General features: G+C 37.4%; 1 protein-coding gene and 1 long non-coding RNA gene across 7 annotated transcripts in view; one reads left to right on the plus strand and one right to left on the minus strand.

Annotated features, from left to right (window-relative positions):
• The window catches only part of MACROD2 (mono-ADP ribosylhydrolase 2), a 2,087,937-nt gene that overhangs the window by 1,227,317 nt on the left and 832,698 nt on the right, over positions 1–27,922 (plus strand). The window lies entirely within an intron of this gene.
• LOC129529212 (uncharacterized) lies at positions 1,787–27,814 on the minus strand. Of its 2 annotated transcripts, none has more exons than XR_008674675.1 (3): positions 27,719–27,814; positions 2,744–2,826; positions 1,787–1,899 (listed from the first exon to the last, which is right to left on the minus strand). It is a non-coding gene; the product is annotated as an uncharacterized lncRNA (long non-coding RNA). The 2 variants fall into 2 exon arrangements; XR_008674676.2 differs by having other exon boundaries at positions 1,794–1,934.

Below are 27,922 nucleotides of genomic sequence, written 5' to 3' on the forward strand. Positions count from 1 at the left end.
CTTCCTCTTCCTCCTCTGTAGAATTACCTCTTGAGCATCATTGGATCATGCACTCATTTAGGAAATATGTATAGGTAATCATCAGTCTTTGAGTTCCTCTGAAATCAGAGCCTGAGATAAGAATTTGGGACTATTTTAAAGCATAGATTTCATTATTCAGGTATTATGAGGCCAACAGGTCAGGAGGTAACCAGCATTGAAAAGATAGTTTGTTACTCACAGTTCCTAAGAAGAGGGGGCAGCCATGCCCTGTGGGGCCACACAGGATAGCACCAGGACCAGTCAGGAGGCAAAAGGAGTGAGGGGAAAGGGTGCACAGGAGGCCTTAGAGTGGTTTCTGCAGGAAAAGCCAGGCAAGGCAGGATACGCAGGTTTAGAATTGGCATTTAGGGACCATCTCTAGTGGTCTGGTACCTTGCCCTGGGATAATTATGGGAAAGAACTATTGACCCCTCATGTTTAAGAGTCATATAGTTCAGAGTATGCGGTCTGGATGGGTTGGTTTGGATATGAAAGGCTTGCTCCCTAGGGGTCATTTGCTATCTCTAAGAACTGACTAACCCTGATAGAGGCCATCCCTCCTTAGTCAGCAAGGCCGCAATGCCAAATTATCAAAAATATAGAAAACTGTATACATAGTTAATCCAGGGCACATATAGTTTATTTGGGAAGTGATCCCCAGAAAACAAAAATGAAGAAGTGGGGAGAGTGAGACAGTGAAGCCTGGGGCTCATTTCCACTGGGGTTCCTCTGGGCAACTATGTAGAATGCACCTCAGAATTGTCCCTACAGAGAACAGGAGGTGGAAGTATTTATTCACTGACTCCCAGCCCCCAGTGGTTGAGGGTTGTCTGCAGGGACATTCACATCTATGCACTTCTGGGATGAGCTCACACACACAGGCTGTGCATAAGGCTTCAGAGAAAGCCCTGAGATAGAAGATTTGATTGCCCTGAAGGCATTTGGGGTGGGAAGCCATTAGGATGCCAGGAACAGTTCACCTCTTGACTGCAGTTATAGTGAACAGGTGGGCCAAAGGGTGTGGCATGGGGCAGCCAAAACTGTGTGCTGCACCACAAGTCCCCCAGCCCAGCCCCTCACTGAGGAACATCAAAGAAGCCTGCTCTTTGAGATGTAAACCATAAGATGATCAACATAAAAGGGGTCAGAGCAGCCACATACAAAGTCACCTTAAACGACAAATGAATCCCAGGCTGCAGGGCATAAGCCATTCCACCTGCCTAAAGAAAAAACCCTCTGCCAATCAGAAATATTTTCTGTCAGCTATGAAAACAGAGAAAGAAAAAAATATATGTGATAAATGTTATTATGCCTTTCTGAGCATTGCACAGGGAAGATAAAACCCCCACTCAAGGATTAGGCAGGAGGTAGGGATATCTTCATTTTGAAGGTGAAATTTTGCCTGATTCATGAAGCATTTAAGTTATATAACTACCAAATCATCAAAAATTTAGAAAACTACACATATGTGTATATATATATATATAGAGAGAGAGAGACAGAGTTAATACATATATACAACTTTATATAGTTAAATAAATTATATAACTATATGTGCCCTCCATTAACTATGTATGTATGTATGTATGTATGTATGTATGTATGTATGTATCTATCTATCTATCTATCTATCTATCTATCTATCTATCATCTATCTATCTATCTAAAACTCTCTCTCTCTCCATATATATTAGTTTATTTGGGAATTGATCCCAGAAAATATTAATCCTCTCTTCCCTTTCCTTCTCACCTTTCTCATTCTTCCCCTTTTTCGTCTCCTCTGTCTTCACTCCTTCCTCTCCGCCTCTTCCTTTCTGTTCATAACTCTCATTGTTTGTACATGTAACTTGGATCCCCTTCTGGGTTGGCCTTCCAACACTGCCAGCAAGCCATAACATCAAGACAGTAGCTCTCTGTCAATTACATTTTAATTCACAACCTTTTCATAATTTTCACAAGAACAAGTACAACGGAACATCAAATCTTTCAAATCAAACTGTTGTTCCTTTCTAGTTGGCTTTACATTAAAATTGTACTGTGAGAGTGATGTAGACCTTTAACAGGCAAATGAACTAGAAGAGATAGGCAAAAAGTGAGGCAAACGTGCTCCTACCAGCACCACCTCTGCCACCTCATATGTCCACACACCTGGGCTTCAAGCTAAGAAGCCTCCAGTGCCAGGCATCCTGCTAATAATCAGGGGTCCCATTATCACTGAGCCATAAACTAAATTATTAGTGACATACATCCTGGATTATTCTGTTTCTCACTCCATACATCCAGACACTGACACCTAATTATGTTGTTCCACAGTAGATCAAGTTTTACAGCAGCAACAAAAGATTAAAACTGTTTTATATTGGGGACATTTAGAGGATAAACAGCAGAGGGTTCTAGGAGAGAACTATAGTCAGCTTTGTGGCCATCTGGGAGAAAACCATTCAAGTGCTATTAATATTTAAAAAGCTTTTAGATTTTTATAGTTTGCAACGTTCCTAACAAACTGATCTCTAACTCCGCAGTGAGTTTTTGGTGTCAAAACACACTGCTAAGCTATTTCTGAGTCTTTATTAACAGAGACAGAGCTGTCAGCTTTGTGCTGTCCTGGTGGCCTGGTTGAAAGCTGGTGTCATTGAAGAAGCAAATCTGAGTTTTCGATTGTGCATGAGAATACGTCCACTGGTCATCAGCGGGCTCTAGGTCTGCCTGTTTGTGTAGTTACCTCCCATCTTCTTTCTCTTCTCTCTCCTTTATTCTTTTTCTTTACTTCTTTCTTTATCTTGTTTTCTTATAAGTTTTCTGAGTCTATAGAAATATGTATTAGAGTATTACTTTAAAAGAAGTTCTTCCAAAATCTATATCAAATTAACTTAGCAGAAAGAGCCATAGTTGCTTCTTCCCAAATAGCTCTTTCTGCTTGAACTGTAGTATAATATCAAGACAGACTTCAGAGAAAAGAATGGTAGCTAGCATACAGTTGATAGAACTGGGAGATGCTTGGAAGGCTGAGGTGGGGGGATGATGTGAGGCCAGGAGTTTGAGACTAGCCTGGGCAACATAGCAAGAGCCCATGCCTACAAATATAAAAATAAAAAACTTAGCCAAGTGTAGTGGCACACACCTGTAGTCCCAGCTACTTGAGAGGCTGAGGTGGGAGGAACTCTTGAGCCTAGAAGTTTGAGACTGCAGTGAGCCCTATCACTGCACTCTAGCCAGCCTGAGTGACAGAACAAAACCCTGACTCAAGGAAAGAAAGGAAGAAATGGGAGATGAATGATGAATAAATAGCCTGCCATCTTGCACGCTGGCTCCCACCCTCATCCTCTCATTTCCCCAGCCCCGCTGTCACTCCTTCATTCTCCTACTCTCACAGCCCTCTCTTGGTGTTTATGTCCCAAGGAGCAAGTTAGAAAATCTCCAATCTGGTGTCTATAGTAAAAAGCAGCACCAGGTATTGGCAAAATCACCAGATTAGTAAGGAGATGACGGTTGCTGAATCTTTCCATGCTTCAGTTGGGGGAGAAAATGTTTATACCATGAAAGTTTAAAAGAAATCAGTCAGGTAGGCTGGGTGTGGTGGCTCACACCTGTAATCCCAGCACTTTTGGGAGGCCAAGGCAGGCAGATCACCTGAGGTCAGGAGTTCAAGACCAGCCTGGCAAACATAGTGAAACCCTGTCTGTACCAAATATACAAAAATTAGCCAGGCATGATGGCGGGTGCCTGTAATCCCTGCTACTTGGGAGGCTGAGGCAGGAGAATCGCTTGAACCCAGGAGGCAGAGGTTACAGTGAGCTGAGATTGAGCCACTGAACTCCAGCCTGGGTGACAGAGCGAGACTCTGTCTCAAAAAAAAAAAAAAAAAAAAGCTTCTTCCAGAAATCAGTCAGGTAAAGCTAGATAATAAAGGGAAGGAAAAGAATTGTATCAACCATACAGTGTTAAATCAGAGTTTATTAGTGTTGTTATGGATGACCTTGATTACATGATTTCATGCATGCTTTAACTGATTCTTATTTATGTAGCATTATTTTTAATCTTCTACTTTGAAAACTTCTAGACTTACGGAAGGGTTGTAAAAATAACGCAAATAATTCTAGTACACCCTTCACTGATTTCTCAGTGAAATCTATCTTTACCATGTTTTTTAATCATTCCATAACATCAATAATATGTATATATTATTAACTCCTGAATTATTTGAGGTAACTTGCAGAGTTGGTGCTCTTTACCCTTAAATATTTTAGAGAATATTTCTTAAAAACAATTATATTACATAATGTCAGTACCATGAAATTAGCATTGATTAAATGCTATTATCTAACCTTTAGATCTTAGTATTCCTTATTTTTTTCACTAATTTCTGTTTCAGTGGAAGGAAGAAAAACACTTTTCTAGTGCAGGATCCACTCCAGAGTTACTGTTTGCATTTAGCTGTCATGTTCTTCCAGCCTTGTGGTTCCTAATCCTTTTTTCTTTCATAATCTTGAAATTTTTAAGAGTATAGGCAAATTATTTTGTAAGAAGTCTTTCAGTTTTAACTTTTGTGGTATTAAAGAATCGTTTTCTAAGCAATGGGGAAAGGATTCCCTATTTAATAAGTGGTGCTGGGAGAACTGGCTAGCCATATGCAGAAAATTTAAAGTGGACCCCTTCTTTACATCTTATACAAAAATTAACTCAATATTGATTAAAGACTTAAATGTAAAACCCAAAACTGTGAAATCCCTTGAAGAAAACCTAGGTGATACCATTCAGGACAAAGGCATAGGCAAAGATTTTGTGGCAAAAACACCAGAAGCAATTTCAGCAAAAGCAAAAATTGACAAATGGGGTCTAATTAAACTAAAGAGCTTCTGCACAGCAAAAGAAACTATGATCAGAGTGAACAGACAACCTGCAGAATGGAAGAAAATTTTTGCAATTTATCCATGACAAAGTTCTAATATCCAGATTCTATAAGAAACTTAAACAAATTTACAAGAAATAAAACAACTCCATTAAAAAGTGGGCAAAGGACATGAACAGACACCTCTCAAAAGAAGACATACTTGCAGCCGACAAACATATGAAAAAAAAGTTCAACATGACTGGTCATTAGAAAAATGCAAATCAAAACCACAGTGAGATACCATCTGATGCCAGTCAGAATGGTCATTGTTAAAAAGTCAAAAAACAACAGATATTGGTAAGGTTGCAGAGAAAAAGGAACACTCTTACACTGTTGGTGGGAGTATAAATTAGTTCAACCATTGTGGAAGACAGTGTGGCGATCCTTTAAAGATTAGATGCAGAAATACCATTTGACCGAGCAAACCTATTACTGGATATATACCCAAAGGAATGTAAATTATTCTGTTATAAAGATACATGCATGCATATGTTCATTGCATCACTATTCACAGTAGCAAAGATATGGAATCAACCCAAATGGCCATCAATGATAGACTGGATAAAGAAAATGTGGTACATATACACCATGGAATATGACGCAGCCATAAAAAGGAACAAGATCTTGTCTGTTGTAGGGATATAGATGGAGCTGGAAACTGTTATCTTCAACAAACTAATGCAGGAACAGAAAACCAAACGCTTCATGTTTTCACTTATAAGTGGGAGCTGAATGATGAAAACACATGGACACATGGGGGAATGACACACACTGGGGCCCTTAAGAGTGGACTAGGGAAAGGGAGAGCATCAGGAACAATAGCTAATGGATGCCGGGTTTAATAGCTAGGTGATTAGGTGATTGAATGATCTGTGCAGCAAAACCATCATAGCACATGTTTACCTATGTAACAAACCTGCATATCCTGCACGTGTACCCCTGAACTTAAAATAGAAGTTGAAGATTAGAAAATGAAAAAAAAAAGAATTGATTTCAAAAAAACTAAAAATATAACATACAAATACAACAAGAACATACAACAAATGCATTATTTAATTCATTAATTAATAAGGAGACTAGTAAGATGTTAAAATCAGTCTTAAGGAGCATTTGAGGAGCTAAGATATATGGCAATTTTACCCGAGATGTTAGAATAAGATTTCTGGGTTAGATACAAAATTGGTGAATGTCTTAGAGGATCAGAAACCATAATCCTTGGGATTATACCTTCCATTGAAAAGAAATAATTTGCATCTCTACTGGACAAAAATCTATGGGTTAACGTCTGCATTCTAAGAGTTGTAAAGTAGTCCAATCAGTAGTAAGCCAAGCCAAACACTACTCTGCAAAAACACTTTCACCTGTTGCAAGTTTTGGATATGTTTTTGACAGTGGTTTTTAAATTATGTTACATTGTTGGCCAGGACTGAGCAGAGGGATAACTGTGAAGAAGGTACAATGTGTACTTGAAATCAGGAAGTACCCACTTCACCCACCCCATAATATTTCTCTACCCCTCGCTTCTGCCTTGAAGTGCCTGAGTCTTATCCATACCAGATATGCCACTATCAGAGAAGCAGATGACGGGCTCAGGCTTTACCAGGGATGCATTTGCCACATTTTGGAAAGACTACATAAAAAGCCTTTAAAAATTGGAGCCCTTTGGGCCTCAGGTATCCAAAGAGCACGTTTTTTGGAAACTCAACAGTCAGGAGAGGTCGCATAGAGCCAGTTTATGCAGGTGAGTATTTTGCTCACTCTTATAAGGTCATTAATTTGTATTAATTCTCTTCATGTCTGGTTTGGTTCTCCTTTGCATGCGCTGGTGAGTTTCCCTGTTCCCCATATATGAGTGACTTTTTTTAAGTTACCTTTAATCTTTTCTTCATTTAGTTTGTCAGTTAACCATGAAGGGCTTTTTGCTCAAAGTTTGGTTTCAGTGTTCATCATGAAAATGACATCCCAAAGGAGAAAATTTACTTTTCTATATTTTACACAAAAAGAGAATACTAGTAAATATTGCTGATAATTAAAAAAGTATATATATATACGTGTTTTTATAATTTTATAGATTTTTAAACTTTGAATGATATTCTTAGTGTTTTAAATAGATTATATCTCATTATTGTGTGTTACCATTAGGCAACAATGAAATGTTTAAAATATTTTTAAAGTATTGTATTTTAGTTGTATTGAGAGATATAAGCCTTTCTTAATTTAAGGGAACAGGAATAAGACTACCCACCAGATAACTGAATCTCTGGCCTACAGCCAAATTTTATAGAGTTTAGATTTAATGCTTATCACTTTTTTTAAGTGAGTATTCTTTTTAATTTCCCTAAGTCCCCCTAAATAGTTTTTTGATATTTACTTTTTCTGTGATTATTTTTAGGAGTTTCCAATCTTTATTTTATTTTACTTTATTTTTGAGACAGGGTCTTTCTCTATTGCCCAGGCTGGAGTGCAGTGGCATGATCATGGCTTATTGCAGCCTCTGCCTTCTGGGCTCAAGTAATCCTCCCATCTCACCCTCCTGAGTAGCTGGGACTAGAGGTGCACACCATCACATCTGGCTCATTTTTATATTTTTTGTAGGGACGGGTTTTTGCCATGTTGCCCAGCCTGGTCTTGAACTCCTGGACTCAAGCAATTTTCCTGCCTTGGCCTGGCCTCCCTTTTTTTTTTTTTTTTTTTTTTTTTTGAGACAGGGTCTTGCTCTGTCACCCAGGCTGGAGTGCAGTGGTTCAGTCTCAGCCTACTGTAACCTCCACCTCCCGGGTTCAAGCGATTCTCCTGCCTCAGCCTCCTGAGTAGCTGAGACTACAGGCGCATACCACAACACCGGCTAATTTTTGTATTTTCAGTAGAGACGGGGTTTCACTATGTTGGCCAGACTGGTCTCGAACTCCTGACCTCGTGATCCACCCGCCTCAGCCTCCCAGAGTGTTTGGATTACAGGCATGAGCCACCGCACCCAGCCTCTCAGCCTCCTTAAGTGCTGGGATTACAAGGTGTGAGCCACTGTGCCTGGCCAGAAGTTTGCAATTTTTAAAAGTTAAGGTAGTTCTTAATTTTCTAATTATAAACATTGCAAATGCATCAGTTCTAAGTGAATATGTTTATTAGAAGGCATAATAAAAAGCAAAAATTTGTCATAAATTTACTGCTCAGAGATAATTATTGCTTACATTTGACACTTGGCATTTTTCTTATTTTTTATACCTGTTTATTTACATTTGTATACTAGAGATCACTGGATATACAACTGAGTGTCTTCATGTTTTCAATAAAATACTATATCATTAGTATTATCCTGTGTAAACTTTCTCATAATTATTATTTAATAATGGTATAATATTCCTTTGGGTTAATGGACCATAATTCGTTTCACTGCTCCCTTGTGGTTGGCAGTTTATTTTTTCCCAATTTTCTCTTTTGTGTAGAATCCTGTGAGGGCAATTTTTATGAACCCCACAATTTACATTTACAAAATTATTTCCATAGAAGAGACTCCGTAGAGTGTAGCAATCTGCTGGGAACTAGAAGCATATCAAAGGCTCTTGATATGTGACCCCACCAGTGCTTATGTGTGCTTATCTCATGGCCTCCTGACTAGGTGCGAGTTTCATAGATTGTTCAGTCTTTTCTAATAGTTGTTTTAAATTTAATGTCATTGAATAGTGGCTTCATTGAGCATTTTTTTTCAAATGTGAATTAGCATCTGGACTTCTTTTTTTTTTTTTTTTGTGCATGATCCACATCCTTTTAGATAGTGGCAACTGGACAGGTGTAACATTAATCTGCACTGTAGGCCAAGTGCAGTGGCTGATGCCTGCAATCCCAGCACTTTGGGAGGCTGAGGTAAGAGGATTACTTGAGTCCAACCCGGCCAATATAGAGACCTCATGTCTACAAAAAGTTAAAAAAGTTAGCCAGGCATGGTTGTGCATGCCTATAGTCCCAGCTACTTGGGGGACTGAGGTGGGAGGATCACTCTGAGCCTGGGAGGTCAAAGCTGCAGTGAGCTGTGATCGCACCACTGCACTCCAGCCTAGGCAACAGAAAAAATCCTGTCTCAAAAAAACAAAAAACAAACAACAACAAAAACACTGTGTAAATGTATGTATGTGTGACTCCAGGTAACTTATTTAACCTCTTTGAATTCCCATTTTTTCATTTGCAAAATGACGATAATAATGAAGACCTCACAGAGTAGTAAGAATTAAATGAGATATTATAAGCATAATACTTAGCACAATTCCTGGCAGTGGTAAAGAGCCGTTAAACGACTTTGTTATAATTGTTACTAAAATTATAATTAACATTTTTTCAAGTATCTATTGGGGAAATAGATATTTTCTATTGGTGTACATGAACTTTTTATGGATTAAATACATTAATCATTTGTCATATTTGCTTATGGAAATATTTTCCAGTTTGTTCATGCTGTTTTAAAGTTTGTTAAATTATTTTACCTCTGTTTCTGTGTTTTGTGAAAATGAGGACCAAATAAGTTGTTACAGCACTTAACAGAAACAAAAAGTAGCCACAACCCTTTGAGCATCCTCTAAGCATTTGGTCATTACTATCATTAGCATCCAGGGACAGGAATATAAAAAGCATGCAGCACCTACTATTCAATAATGAGGCAGAAGTCAAGTTGAAAAGTTCACTTCTGAAGATGTCATTCATAATGATACCAACTCAGATTGTAGTTATTTTCAGGTCTAAACACTTAAACATTTATTACAGTAAATAACCATTAAAAATAAGAGGAGAAAAATTATCTTCTTATCAAGAACCTGCCTCCGAATTTATCTTAACCTCTGAAATGCGGCCTTCGTAGTTTCAGCCAAGGCCTTGTTTCATCAGCATACTGGGTCATAAGTTGAAGAAGAAAAAACTGGAGTAAAAAACTTGAGGTTTCAGATAGTCTCCCCCACCCTCCGGGAATTCACTGGTGACTGATTTAAATACTGAAACTTCACATGCTGCTTTGATGACTATATATTCAGTCACCTTCCTTTGGATCAAATTGCCGTACTCTTATTTTTTCAATCTGGTTTTCTTTGCAATGTTTGACCCTGTCACCCAATTACCTCATTTTTGGTGGGGTAAAGGTGAGAAAAGATCAAATCACTGTTAGTAGATGACTACAAGGTATGCGGAGGCTTTAAAAGACTCATTCACCAGTATGGTTGTATCATGTTTAAATTTCTAAATGGCTAAGCAACATGTGCCACTCTCTGAGTAGACTTAAAATGATGAAACTAAGTGAAACCATATTAACTACGTAAGGGGATCACTAGGATCCCAGGTTGTGCTATTTGCTAGCAATCATTACAGTTTATTTAAACTCCGTGTGCTAGAAAGTTATAAAATGGCACAAGGCATGATCCCGATTTGTAGTTCAGAGACTAAATCTATGAGATTTCACTATAGGTAATCTAACTGGTATTTGTTTAAGTTACAGATACAATCAGAGCAGCGCTTCTCAAACTTTAATGTTTATACAGATCCCCTATACATCTTTTTAACATGCAGATTCTGATTCAGTGGGCCTGAGATTCTGCATCTGTAACAAGCCCTCAGGAGATGCCCCTGTTGCTAGACCATGGACCACACTTTGAGTAACAAGGGGTTAGAAGTAAATTTTCAACTGGGAGTACATAAAGAATTCACTAGGAAGCTCATTAAACACAGATTTCCAATGCTACTCCCAGAGACTGATTTAGCAGGTTTAGGGTAGGGCCCCAAGATTTTGAATTCCCAACCAGCTCCCAGGTGCTGCTGCTGCTGCTGCTGCTGCTGCTGCTGCTGCTGCTGCTGATCTGCAAACCATAATTTGGGTAGCATTAATTTAGAAGTACTCAAACTCCCTGCATCTCGGACATAAAGCAAAAGTTAATTATGGTGAGATGAAACATGGGTTAGTGGAAAGTCTCTTAGGTTGTCTAGAAGGAAACCGGGTTCTCTGACACAGAGCTTCTCTACAGATATGTTTCCTCACCTGTAAAATAAGCCAAATGATGAGTGTCCCCCTCCCCAGATATCTAACATACCAAGCAGATGAATACACTTTTAATTTGACACATAAGTTTTAACTATTTTGGCCATGTCTTCTCTAACATTCGCAGGACCCAGGACAAGAGTACAAATGGGCAACTAATGCCATGTGGATAAACATTTGGTAGTTATACATTAAGCCGACAAGTACATGAGACAATGATACAAATTGCTTATTATTGCAATAGGTGACTTAGCCAACACGTGCAACTGTCACACATTCAACTCTAATTCACGAATACTGCCCAAGACCACAGTTTGTTACATGAAAGAAATTGAGATGGATAGTTGTTTCTCCTAGGAAACAACACTTTATTATTTGAGAATCTTTTGCACTTAAGGTATTTTAGAGAAAGGATTTGACAGGTTAATTAATTATTTTTCCCCTTACCTAAGCACTTCTATTGCTAAGTCCTCCCTCCACTCTGAAAGGGTGTCCATCTTTGATGTCTGCATTTGCACAATCCACAACCCTTTGTGACATTCAAATGCAGTCTCCTTTTATTCTGAGATACAGGAAAAGAGATGTAAGCACCTCTCTGGGGTCTGAACAGTGTTAATGATGAGATCAGATGTTTAGGATTATACATCACATTCTGCCAGAGCTGAACACTGAATCCCAGCGACCAAAGTAAATTGGCATGTGTATAAAATACAGGACCCACGGAAGGGGCACCTATTTCTTGGATCTAGGGCAGTATTGTTTTGGTGGTCATAAGGGAACTGATACCTGAACCTGAATATCACTCAAAGATCACTCATGGTGCATGATATTTGGAAGAGACATTTGAAGGACCAGACGAACCACTTATTCTTTTAGATGCTCTAAAATTGAACCGTATAAAAAGTAGACTATGCTGAAGTCATATCATTTTAGCTACATGGAGAAATCTTGTTCCAAATCAAGAGATAATGATATACCCTCTGGTTCTTTGATGACAGTGTGGTGGCTATATGCAGAATGTTTTCTGCACCATTTGCATAACTACTGCTTAAGATATCCACTATGTCATTCAATATCCCTTATATGAGAGTTCAACGAGGTAGACGTCCTTAAATTTACTATCAGGTTAAGAAAAGAGCAGATTGTCTCTTTGGACAACTTCGTGTATTTCTTTCTTTAGCTGCCTGGAAGCTCAACACTAAATTTAGTATTCATCTGCAATACTTGACTCAGCCCATGGTTTTTACACATTAATATTTCTTTTCTCTAAATGCCTTGTTGGAATTGTACTTTTAAGTTCATCTATTTTTTAAAATGATTTAAAATAATCACATTAACCCAGGAAGAAGCAGCATATAAAAGAAAGGAAAGAAACAAACTGTTTAATGACCTATCTTGCTGGGTTCCTACAACTCAAGTGGGAAAATATGTGCATGGTAGAATTATGCAAATTACTGTGTAAAACTTCCTATAATTGAAAGGTATTATGATATTTTTATCTACCTCATGACCCAAGATGGCTGCTGGAGTTCCAGCCGTCATCAGGTTAGAGTACGTCAGTGTAGACAGAAAGAAAAAGGAAAGTCAGAAGAGCAAAATGAAATCATTTTGATGTTTTTAGCTTTTCCAGAAGCTCTATGAGACACTTGGTCACATGACCACATCTACTGGCATGGACTACTGAAAAATGTAACATTTTATTCCTGGCGACAGTGAACTTAGCTAAATATTAAGTTTCTGTTACTTTGAAGAAAGAAGAAAAAATAGATAGAGATAGAAAATTTCAATCCCTGCCACAATTCTTTGTTCATATTGGGATGGGAACTTGTTAATTTTTTGTTGTAGAAATCACACATTTGGTTTTTCAAATTGTCATAAAGTTAAAATATCTGATGCCACATTGGATAGATTTTTATTCAAATATTTTCCACATTTTAGACATTCAAATCTTACATCGCAAATTAGTATAATTTTTAACAACAAAGTAAATGAGGTTTTTAAATAAGAGACAGATAACTTCCAGAATTGTTCATGTACAATTTGGCTTTGTTTGGGGATTGAATCAATGATTTATTTTCATAAATATTGATTTCTTTTCCTGGTTGTTTTATGAACCGAGTGGGAAGGGCCATTGTATTCAGTCTTGTTTTGTTTTCATTTAGTCACAGAGTGCAGCAGTGATTGTGGATAATTCCTTGACTATTTGTACTTTAGATTCACATCAGATGATAAATTGAGCATGAGAAATATGTTATTAAATTGACTGCATTGTAAATTGGCACTTTACATTTTCTATTTATAAACATGGTACCTTTTACTCAATATCCAGGAAACTTTAGATAAATATCAATTTCCATTAACTTATGTGTTAACTGCCAAAAGCTGTTATTTATATCTGAAATGAACTAAACTAAGATAATTTAATCTTCTAGTCCAAGGTCAAGTGCATTACAATAAAACATGTTTCATGAATAAACATCATTAAAAACAGCCATTGCATAGCAGTTTTTCATAACACAAAAATCTGCAAATTGAGTAAGGAAAATCTCCACTCACTGAACTTTTAAAAATCCTATGTTAAATTAATAATCTCACTTCTTCTAAGATTATATACTTTATTTTTTACACACAGATAGTAATGAATAGATATTCATTGATTCTGATGTAGGTGGTGTATAAGTGACTACGTTTGTGTGTATGTGAGTGTGAATGGTATAAAATATTGTGCTTTGGGAAAGTCAAAATTGGGAATGGATTTAATGTCTGTGTATCAATCAACCATGATATCAATGATGCACTTACAACTCCCTTCCCCAATAATAGGTTTTACTTTATTAATCATAATTTTTTGGTGGGGGGGGCACTATTAGAAATTTTCATTGTCCAATTTTCTCACCATGACCAGCCAAGCATCTATCACTTGTTTTTAACTTCCCAACTAGTTTCCACAATTTGTTGTCCTGTAAAGTAATAAATGGCCCAAATTTTCCACACGCTAATTAAAATTCCATTTCTCATGAATTCTTTAATCGAGTGCAAGTCATTATGGGCTTTGTTGATTCTTAAGTGCAAAGATAATTGCAATGGGCAGCATGAAAAGGGTTTGATTATTGCCTGTCGACGCTTGTGAATTCTAATAGGTCTAATTGCATAGCATCAATTTATCATCTCAGCATCACTTCTTTTTATTATTAGCTCTCTGAATTGTAATGTACTCATAAAGAAGTGTTGTAGTATATCAGAGATGACATGGTACCTGGCCTATTATAATTTTCAGCCCTTACCTTGTGCAACTCTTGAAATTAAAAGTTTATTATGGAGTGCCCTTTTTCTGAAACTAATTTTAAAATGCTCCTGTATGATGAAATGAATACTGTCCAATAATCTACATATTAATTTGCCTTTGTAATAATTCCATTAAATGACTGCCAAGACCTTTTTCGCTCAGATTGTGCCTATAAATTCAGAACATAATGCATTAGTTGGAAAACATTTGTTAGGCTTTTTAATGGGAATTCCTGGTAGCATTTCTTAGAGAATTTCTATACTAGAGTGACTATCCTAAGGCTAAAGAAAGAAAAAGATTCCACTGCATAATGACGTAGAATCTTCCACGCACCCCAATAATATGACTAAAGGACCACCAGCAATTGAGTTGCCAAACACCCTATCATTTGCATGTAGGGAATAGAACAGCCCTAGTGTAGAGAAGGAAAGTAAGCCTTTAATTACTCTACAGATAAAATAATGTTCTATATATGTGAGGAAGTGTGTCTAATAATAATAGACACAAACGGGGACTTACACCCTGTGTCAAACACTGTACTTTAATCGTTATCTCAAATAATCTCAGGGATTCTTATGAATAAAGTTTCAGTGTGATAATTTTACAGGCAAGTCTCAAAATATCACCGAAGATCACCAGATGGTATGTGGCAAAGCTGGAATTTAAACATCTAGACAGAAGACTCCCATAGCTTGTCTGCTATTTTCAACACACACTATGGCATGACTCAGTCAAATTAATGCCATCAGAATCAGTAACAGTGAACTTTGGAAGAAGGATGATCATACTGTTAAAGTGTGACTCCAAATAAACCCAAAAACTAAATCACACTTCAGGGGCTTCTATTTTTTTTTAGGATAATATGGTCAGAAGTAATTATAATCCATGTTAAGGAATGAGTCAAGTTCCTAGAAGGAGCATCCATACAGCAAATATTCCAAGAGATCAAGGCAAAACCGGTGAGGCTTATCACCTTCTGTTGGAAGTCTGGCAACAGCCAACTTAGCTAAATACTAAGTTTCTGTTACTTCAAAGAAAGAAGAGAAAATAGATACAGGTGTGTTGGAAGTCTGGCAACAGCCAACTTAGCTAAATACTAAGTTTCTGTTACTTCGAAGAAAGAAGAGAAAATAGATAGAGGTAGAGAATTTAAATCCCTGCCACAAATTCTTTGTTGGTGTTGGGATGGAAACTTGCTAATTTTTTGCTATAGTAACAATATATTTGATTTTACAGAATCATTTCAAGATATTTTATTGGTTTTAAGTATTGGGAAGGGATTTATACTCCAGCTTTTGTTAAAGGAGTGGCAAGGCCACATCGCCAAAAAGCAAATGAGCTGAGACATATTGTTTTGGGGATCTCTGGGTAATACAGCCTGCCACAGGGAATGAGTCAACTTGGTGTTACTGCTTGTTGGGCAGTAAAGCAATTTGCAAGGAAGCAGTCCCCCAGCAGGTATAAATTATTGTTTTAAACATCTCTCTGAAAATTACTGTAATGAGAAGGTACCCCTTTGCCTTGTGTGTGTGTGATGACAAGCAAAAGTAAAACTTAATTCATTTTCTACAGATCAAATGTTTGGTTCTTTTTTAAAAAACTTTCAAACTACGTGGTTTAGGAATAAATATTTTATTGAATACATTGGTTCATTTCCAAATATAAAAAAAATCAAGAAGCAAATATGGATTCTAAATTTGCTGTACCATAAGTAATTTGCAATGTAACCTACATCTGAATAGAGAAATAAATTACCACTCAAAAATTTCCATTACTTATGTTCTACTTTGAAAATCATAGGTTGGAACTTACATGGAGCTATTGCTTATTCTGTTTAAAAAGTATATAGTCATTCTGGTTTTAAGAATTTAAGTAAAATTTACAGAATAAAATGCAAAAATCTTAAATATACCATCTGGAGTTTTGATTACGTACATACATCAATCAATGTGGAGAATATTTCCATCACATCAGAAAGTATTTTATATTAAGTAATTTTTATTGTTCTATTTTCCCTCATGGCCAATCCAGTGAATCTTTACTTCTCAAAGGCACTGCTCTGACCTCTATCACCATGAATAATTTTATCTTTTATTAACGTAAATGGAACCATACACAATGTACTCTGTGTCTATTTTGTTCAGCATGAAGTCTTTCATATTATCTATGTTGTCACATGTATCAATGTTCATTATTCTTCATTGGTCAATAGTATTTCATTGTATGAAGCACAGTTAGTTCATCCATTCTCCCATATTTTTGCTTTTTCTGCTATTCTTTCTAGTTTCCTGATGCCTCAAAATTATTTCCTTTATCACACCCTCTCTGTTTCAAGAATTTTAGCCATTCTTGTAGGGTAGGTCTGGTCTGCTCATGACAAATTCTTTTAGTTTTCCTTTGTCTGAGAATGTCTTCATTTCTCCCTTCATTCCTGAAGGATAAGTTTGCTGGATATAGGATTCTGGGTTTGACAGAGTTTTAATTTTATCATTTGAAACAATTTTGCCACTTCTTTCTGGCCCCCATTACTTCTTTTGTTTGTTTGTTTGTTTCTGTTTTGTTTTGTTTTTTTTTTCAGAGATGGAGTCTCTGCTCTGTTGGCCAGGCTGCAGTGCAGTGGCGTGATCTCAGCTTACTGAAACCTCTGCCTCCCAGGTTCAAGTGACTCTCCTGCCTCAGCCTCCCGAGTAGCTGGGACTACAGGTGTGTACCACCACGCCTGGCTGATTTTTGTATTTGCAGTAGAGACGGGGTTTCACCATGTTAGCCAGGATGGTCTCGAACTCCTGACCTTGTGATCTGCCCACCTCGGCCTGCCAAAGTGGTGGGATTACAGGTGTAAGCCACATCACCTGACCCCTCTGGCCCCCATTACTTCTGATGAAGAATCCACTGTAATTTAAATGGTTTTTCTCCAATATAGATAAGGATTCATTTCTGTTTTGCTGCATTCAAGATTTTTTCTTTGTTTTTAGTTTTCAGATGTTTATGTTTTGTCTTAGCATGAATTCCTTTTTGTTTTATTCAGTTAAGTTCACTAAACTTTTTGAATCTATAGGTTATATCATTGGCCAAATGTGGGAAATTTGCGGTCATTATTTCTTTGAATACTATTTTAGCCCCACTTTCTTTCTGTTCTTCTGAGATTTCAGTGATATGATTTTAGATCTTTTGTAATAGTTTCACAGGTCCCTGAAACTCTGTTCTTTTTTTTTTGATGTTTGTTTAGCCTATTTTCTATTTTCTCCTTGTTTTCCACTTTAAATAATTTCTATTGTTCTGTCTTCAAGTTCACTGATTCTTTCCTCTGTCCTCTCCATTATGCTATTGAGTCCAGCCACTGAGTTTTTTATTTCAGTTATTGTATTTATTGGTTCTAAAATTTTCATTTGGTTCTTCTTTACATCTTCTCTTCTTTGCTGAGACTTTCTATTTGTTTGTTTGTTTCAAGCATGTACATAACTGTTTATTGGAGCATTTTTAAAAATGATGGTTCCTTTAAAATCTTAGTTTTAACACCTGTGTCATCTCTTTGTTGGGTCTGTTGATTGCCTATTCTAATTCGAGTTGAGATTTTCCTGGTTCTTGGTATAATGAGTGATTTTCTATAATACCCTGTATGTTATAAGACTCTGGATCTTTTTAAAATCTTGACTTAGCAGACTTTCTCTGAAACTGTATCACACTCACAGGGAAAGGGGATTCTGCCTAATTACTGCCACGTTGTAGGGTGAAGGTCCAGTTCCTCTTTCGGCTTCCTTTGACACTCCAGGGAGGCAGGGGTGTTTTCTTTCTGCTGAGAAGAGATGGGATTTCAGACCCTGCTGGGCTTCAGCTAGTGCCACCTTGGCTGGGAGGGGAAACATTATCTTGTTACTACTCCCCAGTTAGCTTCCGCTGACCCAGTAGTGAGGAGGCCTGCTGAGTGGTAGTAAAAGTGCCAGCTTCCTACGTGGTCTGCTCTGACATTATATGGGGAGGGGGCTTGTTACCACCAGCAAGGGCTGAAATTGGCTTCTTAACCAGCCTCCTCTGATACCACTCAGGACAGGAAGTGCCTCCGTACAGTGGGGTGCAGGTAGAAATCTCAGCTCCCCACTGGACCTTTGATGACAGGGGAAGGAATGAAGCCTTGGCTCTGTCTGTGCTGTATGGTTGGAATAGGATAGTTTTTATCTTTCTGTTTTGTTAGGTCATCCCTTTCCTGTGGTGGTGGTAGTGGTGGTGGTGGTGGTGGTGGTGGTGGTGGTGGTGGTGGTGGTGGTGGTGGTGGTGGTGGTATTTATTTATTTATTTATTTTTTAGTCTGCTCTTGTTAGCATTTCTGGGTTGCTGGCTTCTTTGGGACCCAGGCTGAAATCTGTTAGGCAAAAAGAACACCCAGAAAACTCATCACCGTGTTGGTCCTATGGGCTGCCTTCTTCTGTTCACCTTTCAGAGTCTTCTTATATTTGTTTTATGTATACTGTCCAGGGTTTTTAGTTATATTTAGCAGGAGGAATAGGGAGAAGTCCATCTGTTCAATCTTAGTCCAGAGCTAGATATTTTTTGCTTTTCTGTAAGTATTTTAAATACTAGGTCTTGGTGAGTGCTAAAGTTAGGAAAAGATGAAAATAACCTTAGGCTTAGAACAGTGCTTGCCACATGTTAAGCACTCAGTGAGGATCATCTTATTCTCTTTGTACAATCCTAGTGTCTCTAAAATTCTAATCTTCTTTTGTAGGACAGGTTATGCCCAGGTTTGGAAGAGGGGTGCAAAGGGAGACATATCCAAAGTCCTCACCTCACTAGTGGATGCAGAAACCTTCCCAGCATTTCTTAATACACATCACAGAGGTAGCTGTTCCTGGCCTGTTCATGCTTGTGGCTGACAGTACATGCATATGTATAAACACACATAAAACCTCCAACTTTTACATATTGATGAAGACAAACAAATCTAAGGCCAAGACATACAGACTCTGAAAATCTTTCCAGAAGGACATAGGAAGGGATCTACTTCAGTTCCTAAGAGGATGGTAACTTTTGCCTATGAATGTTTGACCTAATGTTTTCTAATGCCAAGATGGTTCTCCATAGAGTTTATTTGTAAAATAAAACATTGTGCTTTCTATGGAGACTCTTTGTAATTCTATTCCTAAAGAAAGCCCTGTGATCAGCTAACATAACCACATCTGAGGGCTTCAGATCTTCTGATGGACTTGTGTCTTTTCCAAGCATCACCGTAGTTCATCTCTCTCTCAGTATTTATGAACTCCACGTACATTTTCACTGCTGTCAATTGACTAGTTTGCACTGAAATATCCAAGCAAGCTTTGTGAAAAAATGGAAGTGGCTCTCAGTCCTTAGATTTGTAGGCAGTTGTGTATGGCACATAGTTTTCCTTACTATATGTTCTTTCCAGTTATTGGTAGGAAAGGCAGTCACAGAGAATTTGTCTAGTGGGACTCCAGTGGCAAAAGTTTATCTGACTCTTTCCAGTAGCACTAAAAACACCCCTGGACAGATTTCATGGAGGTAACAGACTCTGTTTTCCTGGTCTTATTTAGAAGTATTGCCTTCCGTGTTTTGCATATTCTGGACATAGTCAATATCAAATAATTAACCATTTCATCTATTCAAGCAGCCATCCACCATCTATTAACTGTCATGTTCCTAAATGTACAGGCATGTCCAGCACCGTTTCTTCTGCTTTTTTTTTTTTTTTGGTTTGTTTATTTTGTTTAGCTTTTGTTATGGTTTGGATTTGTGTCTCTGCCCAAATCTTATATCGAATTGTAATCCCCAGTGTTGGAGGAAGGGCCTGGTGAGAGCTGTTTAGATCATGGGGGCAGATTTCCCCCTTGCTCTTCCTGTGATAGTGAGTTCTCATGAGATCGTTGTTTAAAAGTGTGTAGCACCTCCATACTCTCTCTCTTTTCTCCTGCTCCAGCCATGTAAGATGTACCTGCTTCCCCTTAGCCTTCCACTATGATTATAAGTTTCTGGAGCCCTCCAAGCCATGCTGCCTGTACAGCCTGTGAAGCCATGAGCCAATTAAACCACTTTTCTTTATAAGTTACCCAGTCTCAGGTATTTCTTTATAGCAGTACGAGAATGGACTAATACAGCTTTTTTCAAGCGTACAATTCAGTGGTTTTGGCACATTCACAGAGTTGTACAACTGTCAACACCACTATCTAATTCCAGAATATTTTTGTTGCCTTAAAAAAAATTCTATACCCATTAGTAGTCAATGTTCATTCCCCCTTCCCCACTCCTTGACAACCATTAATCTACATTCTGCCTCTGTGGATTTGCCTATTCTGGACATCTTATATAAATGGAATTATATACTATATTGTCTTTTGTCTCTGTTTTCCTTAACTTAGCATAAGATTTCCATGTTTCACTCAGATTGTAGCATTTATCAGTACTGCTTTCCTTTTTATGGCTAAATAATATTCCATTAGATGGATATACATTTGGTTATTCATTCATCAGTTGATAGACATTGAGTTGTTTCCATTTTGAGCTATTATAAATAACGCAGCTGATGTGGTTTAGATGTTTGTCCCCTCCAGATCTCATGTTGAAATGTAATCCCCAATGTTGGAGGTGTGGCCTGGTGGGAGGTGTTTTGGTCATGCAGGTGGATCCTTTATAAATGGCTTGGTGCCATCCTCACAGTAATGAGCGAGTTATCACTCTATGAGTCCATGTGAGAGCTGGTTGTTTAAAAGATGCTGGAATTTCTTCCTCACTCTCTTGCTCTGTCTCTCATCTCTCACCATGCGGCATACTGGCTCACCTTTGCCTTCCACCATGATCGTAAGCATCCTGAGTCCCTCACCAGAAGCAGATGCTGGTGCCGTGCTTCCTGTACAGCCTGCAGAACTGGGAGCCAAAATAAACCTCTTTTCTTTTTAAATTACCCAGCCTCAGGTGTTCCTTTATAGCAATGCAGATGGACTCATAAAACAGCTATGAATATTTGCATGTAAGTTTTTGTGTGGACATGTGTTGTCAATTCTCTTGGGTAGATCCTAGCAGTGGAATTGTTGAGTGATATGGTAACTCTGTGTTTAACATTTTGAGGAACTAACTGTTTTCCAAAGTGGCATTTCCATTCCTATCACTGATGTATGAGGGTTTTAATTTCTCCACATACTAACACTTATTAATATCTGCCTTTTTGTTGATAGCCTTCCTAATGAGTGTGAAATGGCATCTCATTGTGGTTTTGATTTGCATTTCTGGAAGAACTAAGGATATTGAGCACTATTTCATGTACTTATTGGCCATTTGTGTATCTTCTTTACAACCATTTCTCAAACCCTTCTTTGACTCCTCCTTAAATCTATTAAAAGACAAATTACATGCTTAGCTTTTTTCCTTCATTTTGGCCTGTTCACTTTTTGGCTTATTTTAGAAGTATGCTTTCTTTAAACTTCCTTTCTTCTCACAATTAGTGCACACGTACACCCTGATCTTTTTATAATTTAAATTATTTCAACTAATGTCTCAATTAATGTCATCAATGCTCTGTTGACATTTAATCCAGAATGAGCTCTTCCTACTGCAAAATGAGCTCTTTTTTTTTGGCGCTTTGCTATAATTTATGAGAACTAAAGTAGAGAGTAGACAAGTTTTACCTTTGGACAAGTTTTGCTTCCACATGGAAGGATTTAAAATGATAGCTTGTCATTAGTTTGTGCGACAACAGGGCAAGGCAAGCCAGGAGAGGCAACACAGGTCAAGGTCATTAACACAATATAATGAATGAAAGATCATAGCTGTGGGTGCAGTTGGTGTGAGTCTGGTGAACAAAAACAAGGTCAGAGTCTTGGGTGCCAAGCTGACACTCAAATATCAGTGATGGGTAAAATTTTGGTAAGAGAGCTGTACACTGCCATGTAGTACAACTCTACATTTGACATTTTGAGTCTAGTCTAGACTGGTAGTTTTCAACCTCTGGTTCCTAGGCCAGCAGCATCAGCAGCATCTGGGAACTTGTTAAAAATGCAAATCCTTTTTCTCCACCCCTACTCCATTCCAGACCTACTACTGAAATAGAAATACTGAGAGCGTGACCTAGAAACTCATGTTTTGTTTTACCAGAACCTTTAGATGGTTTTGATCGCCGTCAAGTTTGAAAACTACTGACCAAGACTTTTAAGGAGGTGCAAAAATAAAAGGTGGTTGGAGATGTCGCCAGAGTTTAGGATTAAGTTGAGAACACACAGCAACAAGGGTATGGCCGTAGCCAAAAGCAAGTTAAGCATAGCCCATGCTACACTGCTACCATGGAATTAGGCAACATTCACTTAGCCAGAATTTACTTAGTGACTGGTTGTTGGAATAGGAGAGTGGGCCCTAGAATGAAGGAGACCTGATTATTCTGGTGCAGGGAGGTTCAAGGAAAGCAACCCACGTCCTTACTTGAGGTCTTCAATTTGTTATCCCTAGTGTATCAGGCATTCTGCTTGTTAAAGGGATCTGTTATATTTTCTTCTTGGGACTTAGATTACTCAGTATAAATAATCAGCCTCATTCTGCATGCATTAATGAACTCCATTAGGAGGGACCATTTTTTTTTCCTATGTTGGTTAAGGAGGCCTCCTAGCAAAATCTAAAGGGAGGTCTTCTCCCCAAAGAATTGTTTTTGTAGGCTTTTTCCAGTCAAGAACTGTGACAGAGATTGAGTTTATGCTGGGTGCAGGGAAACATGGAGTAAGTCAGGTCCATAAAGGTGAAGGAAGGCCAATGTTGTGGCATGGGTAAGTTACTAAGTACAGTGTGGGTGCATCTGGCTCTCACCCTTATTCCTTGAGTGAAGTCATTCATCCAAGTTGGCAAGAGCAGGTCATAGGAAAAATGAGGACATCTGGAAGAGTAAATGGTTTGTGAGAGGGGCCGTCTCTCAGATAGGCCCATAGGCTTTCTCTGGAAGGATGTCAGAAAGCCACATTTATCAGAAGCTGCAAACACAGCCAGCCATGTCCTAGGAAGGACAGTGCTCTTTCTATCACAAGAGAATTCCAAGGGCAATTTTCTGTTTTCATTTTTTTTTTATTTTTTGTTTTTTTATTTTTGTTTTTTTGTGGAGACATGGTCTCCATAAAAGAAACCAGATTGGTCTTAAATTCCTGGCCGCAACTGATCCTTCTGCCTTGTCCTCCCAAAGTTCCGGGATTACAGGTGTGAGCCATGGCTCCCATCCCCTTCTTTTCTGACAGTAGGAAAAATAAAAACACTTTTATTTCACTTCCAACTTCTGTGCTTTGTCCAGCTCTTTTTCCTATCCGAAGAAGTACACAAAAAATATCTATGTGACAAAGCTCCCAAGCCAGGATCCAATATGACTTTATTTTTCTCTGGCTGTGTCCAGGATCATGGTGACTTGACCCATTTAGAGGAATGCCACCATATGCTGCTGGCAACTGCTGAGGTTTGGCATTTCACAGGTTTCTCAGAACCTAAGAACTAAGTGAGGACTCCAAGAATATTCCATGGACTCTAAGTCCATGGCTAGATTCCCAGGCCCAGAGGATACATTTGGAAAAGGACCAAAGTTGTCGTCATGAAATTCTATACATTGCAAGCCTGTAATCCCAGCACTTTGGGAGGCCGAGATGGGAGGATCGCTTGAGGCCAGAATTTCAAGACCAGCATGGTCATCATAGCAAGACTCCATCTCTAAAAAAACAAAACAAAATGAAACAAAACAAATTATATAAAAAGAACATTAAAATGCAAGAAATAACAAAACATATTTGATTTAATCTTGTGAAAACTTTCATATTTTCCTACCAATAAAATTGTCTGTGACAATCCCTTTAGAATGGTTAATTTGGTTTTTTAGGATTTTTATTGTATAGCAGTGTCAAACACATTCTTGCCATTCACTTATTCTGTTAAAGAGAACTATTGACACTATCCTAACTGTTGCTCCTTCAGGAGGAGATAAGCAGTAAGACTGTTAAAATTGTATCAAAATACTCTATTGATATCATGTGCTGCGGCTTCAAAACACTGCTCAGTAAGGATGCTTTGGAAAGTAACTCAGCTGCCTAATGTGTTTCTGCTTTAAAATATCTCTGGGCAGCTAAGTTTGTAACAAGGCATATAAATCTAATGTTTAGGGTAAAAATAAATATCCCTTTTGGTCCAAGCAGTTTAAATAGTACTTGTAATTAATGCATAATAATTAGGTATCCAAAAACAACTCTTCAAAACTGAACTATAGTTTTCTGGCAAATGTGTAAATCCATGTTTATTTAAAGTGTATAATATTTATAAAAGATGAGGTATAAAATAAATCGGGCTTAAAACAATGCTGTCATCAATTCTAAATGAAGCACTATGAAACAGCTAGTTCAAAGTCATGAAAATATTGAATATTTTTTTTCTCCTTTTTCTCCTGTATTTTGTGTGTGTGTGTGTGTGTGTGTGTGTGTGTGTGTGTGTGTGTTTGTATTTTCAACCAGGAAGCATATGCTTTTTTATCATGTTGGGAAAATAAAATCCTACCTTTTAACCTTAAAAAAACTATGAAGATCTTAGCAATTTCTACAATTCAGTTGTTTGTTAGGTGAGGAATACATTCCTTGTTAAAATATCTATTTGCATAATTTGGTGAGCAATTACATTACTAGTGTTCTTTTCTTATTTGAGATACTCTCCCAAGTAATTTATTATTTGCATTACAAATAAAACCCTGATGAAAATACATAAAATACATAAAATTTGTATAAAACTATATATTTATATAAGTTATCAGAAAAAAGTGTGAAGGCATATGTTAAGTGAATTAAAATCCACTAAGGGCTTGTTATTACCAAGTCTTGACGTAGGCAACAAACATATTTATATCCAGTCAAAAGGTTGGTAGAGAAAATAATTATATATGACAAAAGTAGAAGTTATAAAAATGATGTTCCAGTAAGAAGAGAAAGAACAACCAGAGAATAAAAATTCTTGGAAATAAAAACAAGAACAAAAGTTTCAGAATGAAAGAATGCATGATGGAAAGGAAACAGCTGAAGACTTACTGTACCAGAAGAATAAGTCAAGGAAATACTCTATAATGTACAGCAGATAAAATATTTGAGAGAAAATCAAAGGAAATGAGATTTACTCCTAGACATATAAACTCGCCTATTAAGAGTTCTAGAAAGAATGGAGAAAATGAAACAGTAGTAATAATTTTATAACTAGAAGGAGAAAAATGTCCTGTCCTGAATAAGGCATGGTGAAAGTTCAAAATCCCAAGGATAAAAAACAGTTAGAAAGAATGAATAAGACCTACTATTTGATAATAGTACAGAGGAACTATGGTCAATAATAATTTAATTGTACATTTTGATATAACTAAAAAGTATAATTGGATTGTTTATAACACAAAGGATAAATGCTTGAGGGGATGGATACCCCATTATTCATGATGTGATTATTACATATTACATGCCTGTATCAAAATATTTTATGTACCCCGGAAATATATACACCTACTATGTACCCACAAAAATTAAAAATTTAAAAATTTAAAAACTGAGAAAAGAATTTCAAGGATAAATAAGAAGCTGATAAAACTTCTGGAAAGGAGAAAAAATAAAAATAAAAAACAGCTTACTTATGGAGGTATAAAAATCAAACTGTCTTTTTCTCACAGTAGACGTGAATGAAGAAAAATCTTCAACATTCGGAGAGAAAAAATAATTTTTAAAAATTAGAAATTGAGTATCTTACATAACAAAAGAAATGAATAGTATTACGGAAGTCTCCAATTTCTTCCCTTTTCATGTTTTTAAACCCACTGTATATTGCACTTTGTCCTCAGGCTTCGACCCTCATGACGGTAAGCTGACTGTGACTGCGACAAACTTTCACACTGAGAAGTCAAAGGCAGAAATGATGGGGATTATTTTCCTCACTCATCTTATTTTGAGAGTAAGCGCTTTTCTCAGAAGATGCCCGTGAAACTGCTCCTCACATTCTCTGCCCGTTTGCTTCTCACCACAGTCTATCCTTTTTCTTTGCTTCATTTTTCTCCTTAGCACTTGTCACTGTTTGACACACTATGTATTTTACATCTTTCTTGAGAAAAATTAATTTTGAACCTGGAAGCATATATGTCAGAAAAACAGCATTCAGAATTGAGAACAAATTAAAAACATTTGGAAATGCAGTGGCTTAGGAAATTTCCAGCCACAGACCATCTCTGAAAGAATTACTCAAGAATATACACCCGCAGCAACAAAAAATGAGTTTAAGAGTGAGAAGACCAGGCATCCAAGAAGTAGTAGGCAAAGAAACCAGTAACATGTCAGTTCTGACATAATTGGTTAATATGTATAATCCTGAACTTTGAGAGTATAATGGGGAAATACTGACTAAATAGAGAAGAATGTATTCCTATCCCATTTATGCACGTGGTAAATGCAACTAAGTAGAAGTACTAGTGATAAGTAGTACTTCTCGTCACCTCCCACATGCCAGGTACTCGACTTGATGCTTTCACATATAATACATAATTTATTCCCCACACAACAAACTTGACAAGCAGATATTATCCTATTTTTTAGAGAGGAAGAAAAGTAATTTGCCCCAGTTCACACAGTGAGTGAGTGGAGTGTGCTGTTGGGTTATGGAGACTTGTTTTTCTTGCTCTCTCCTGATATCATGCTGTCTGATAATAATTACACATTCTATTGATCTTTTTTTTCTGATATTGTTAGATACTGCTGTGTAACATATTTTCCTACTCATACCAAATCTTCCTATTTTTAATGCCACTAATTTCTTTCATTATAGTGCCTCTCGAGCCATTTTCTCATATCATCTCAACCACAACCCCATTTCTAAATAAAGAACGAAAATTTTTATTAATTGACCTGCATGACAACAGTATATTATCAGGGAGCCAGTCACCAGATATTATTTATTTTCAGGTTTTTTTTTTTCTTTTTAAACCTGATACTCATCAAAGCCTGCATGCAAACATTTCATTCTTGGCATCTGAATTACTGTGGAAAGGTCTCTTGGTTTTCTTTGAGTGGTTTTACATTAATGGTTTCTACTAAATAATCTCGCAGAGGCACATGTTGACCTCTGTGCTCTCAGTCTCGTAATGAATTATGTTTGAAAGGCTCAGTGATATATTCTCTTCCCCTCACTGATTCTATGTCAGGCCCAAAATAGGCAAAGAAAGGGAAAAGTTAAAAAAGAAAATCTGTCTTGATACTGAAAAAAATGAGTTATTTTTTATTGTCCTTTTTTCTTTTACTCTTAACTAACACTTCCCTTATTCTTGTCCCCTTTCTGCATCTTATTTCTATGTTGAGGATAGGCTCTCAGAAGACCTGACAAGCACTGCAGTAACTCACACCCCAATTCTATTTCCATTATATTTCCCTATTTCTGTTAGTAACTCAGTCACTTAGAGTCAAGCTCTTTGAAATCAATTTTTACACTTTGTTTTCTCTTTTCCCATCCACTCTAAAACCATCATCACAGTTTGCCAGTTCACCTCTAAGATTCTTGAATGGTCTGCCTCTCTTGTTCATGCCTTCGACTCTGCTTTCATGTCAGCTGATCTCTTCCCTTTTGTAGCCTCCAATTCATTCTGCAAAGGAGTAAGCATGAGGAAGTAAAACTACTGTCATGATTTTGCATGGGAATTCATGTTCCCAAGGAATATCTCTTGGCTTTTACTCCATGATGTCTTATAGAA

The sequence above is a fragment of the Gorilla gorilla genome, chromosome 21 (genome assembly GCF_029281585.2).
Source record: "Gorilla gorilla gorilla isolate KB3781 chromosome 21, NHGRI_mGorGor1-v2.1_pri, whole genome shotgun sequence".
In the NCBI taxonomy this organism is placed as follows: Eukaryota; Metazoa; Chordata; class Mammalia; order Primates; family Hominidae; genus Gorilla; species Gorilla gorilla.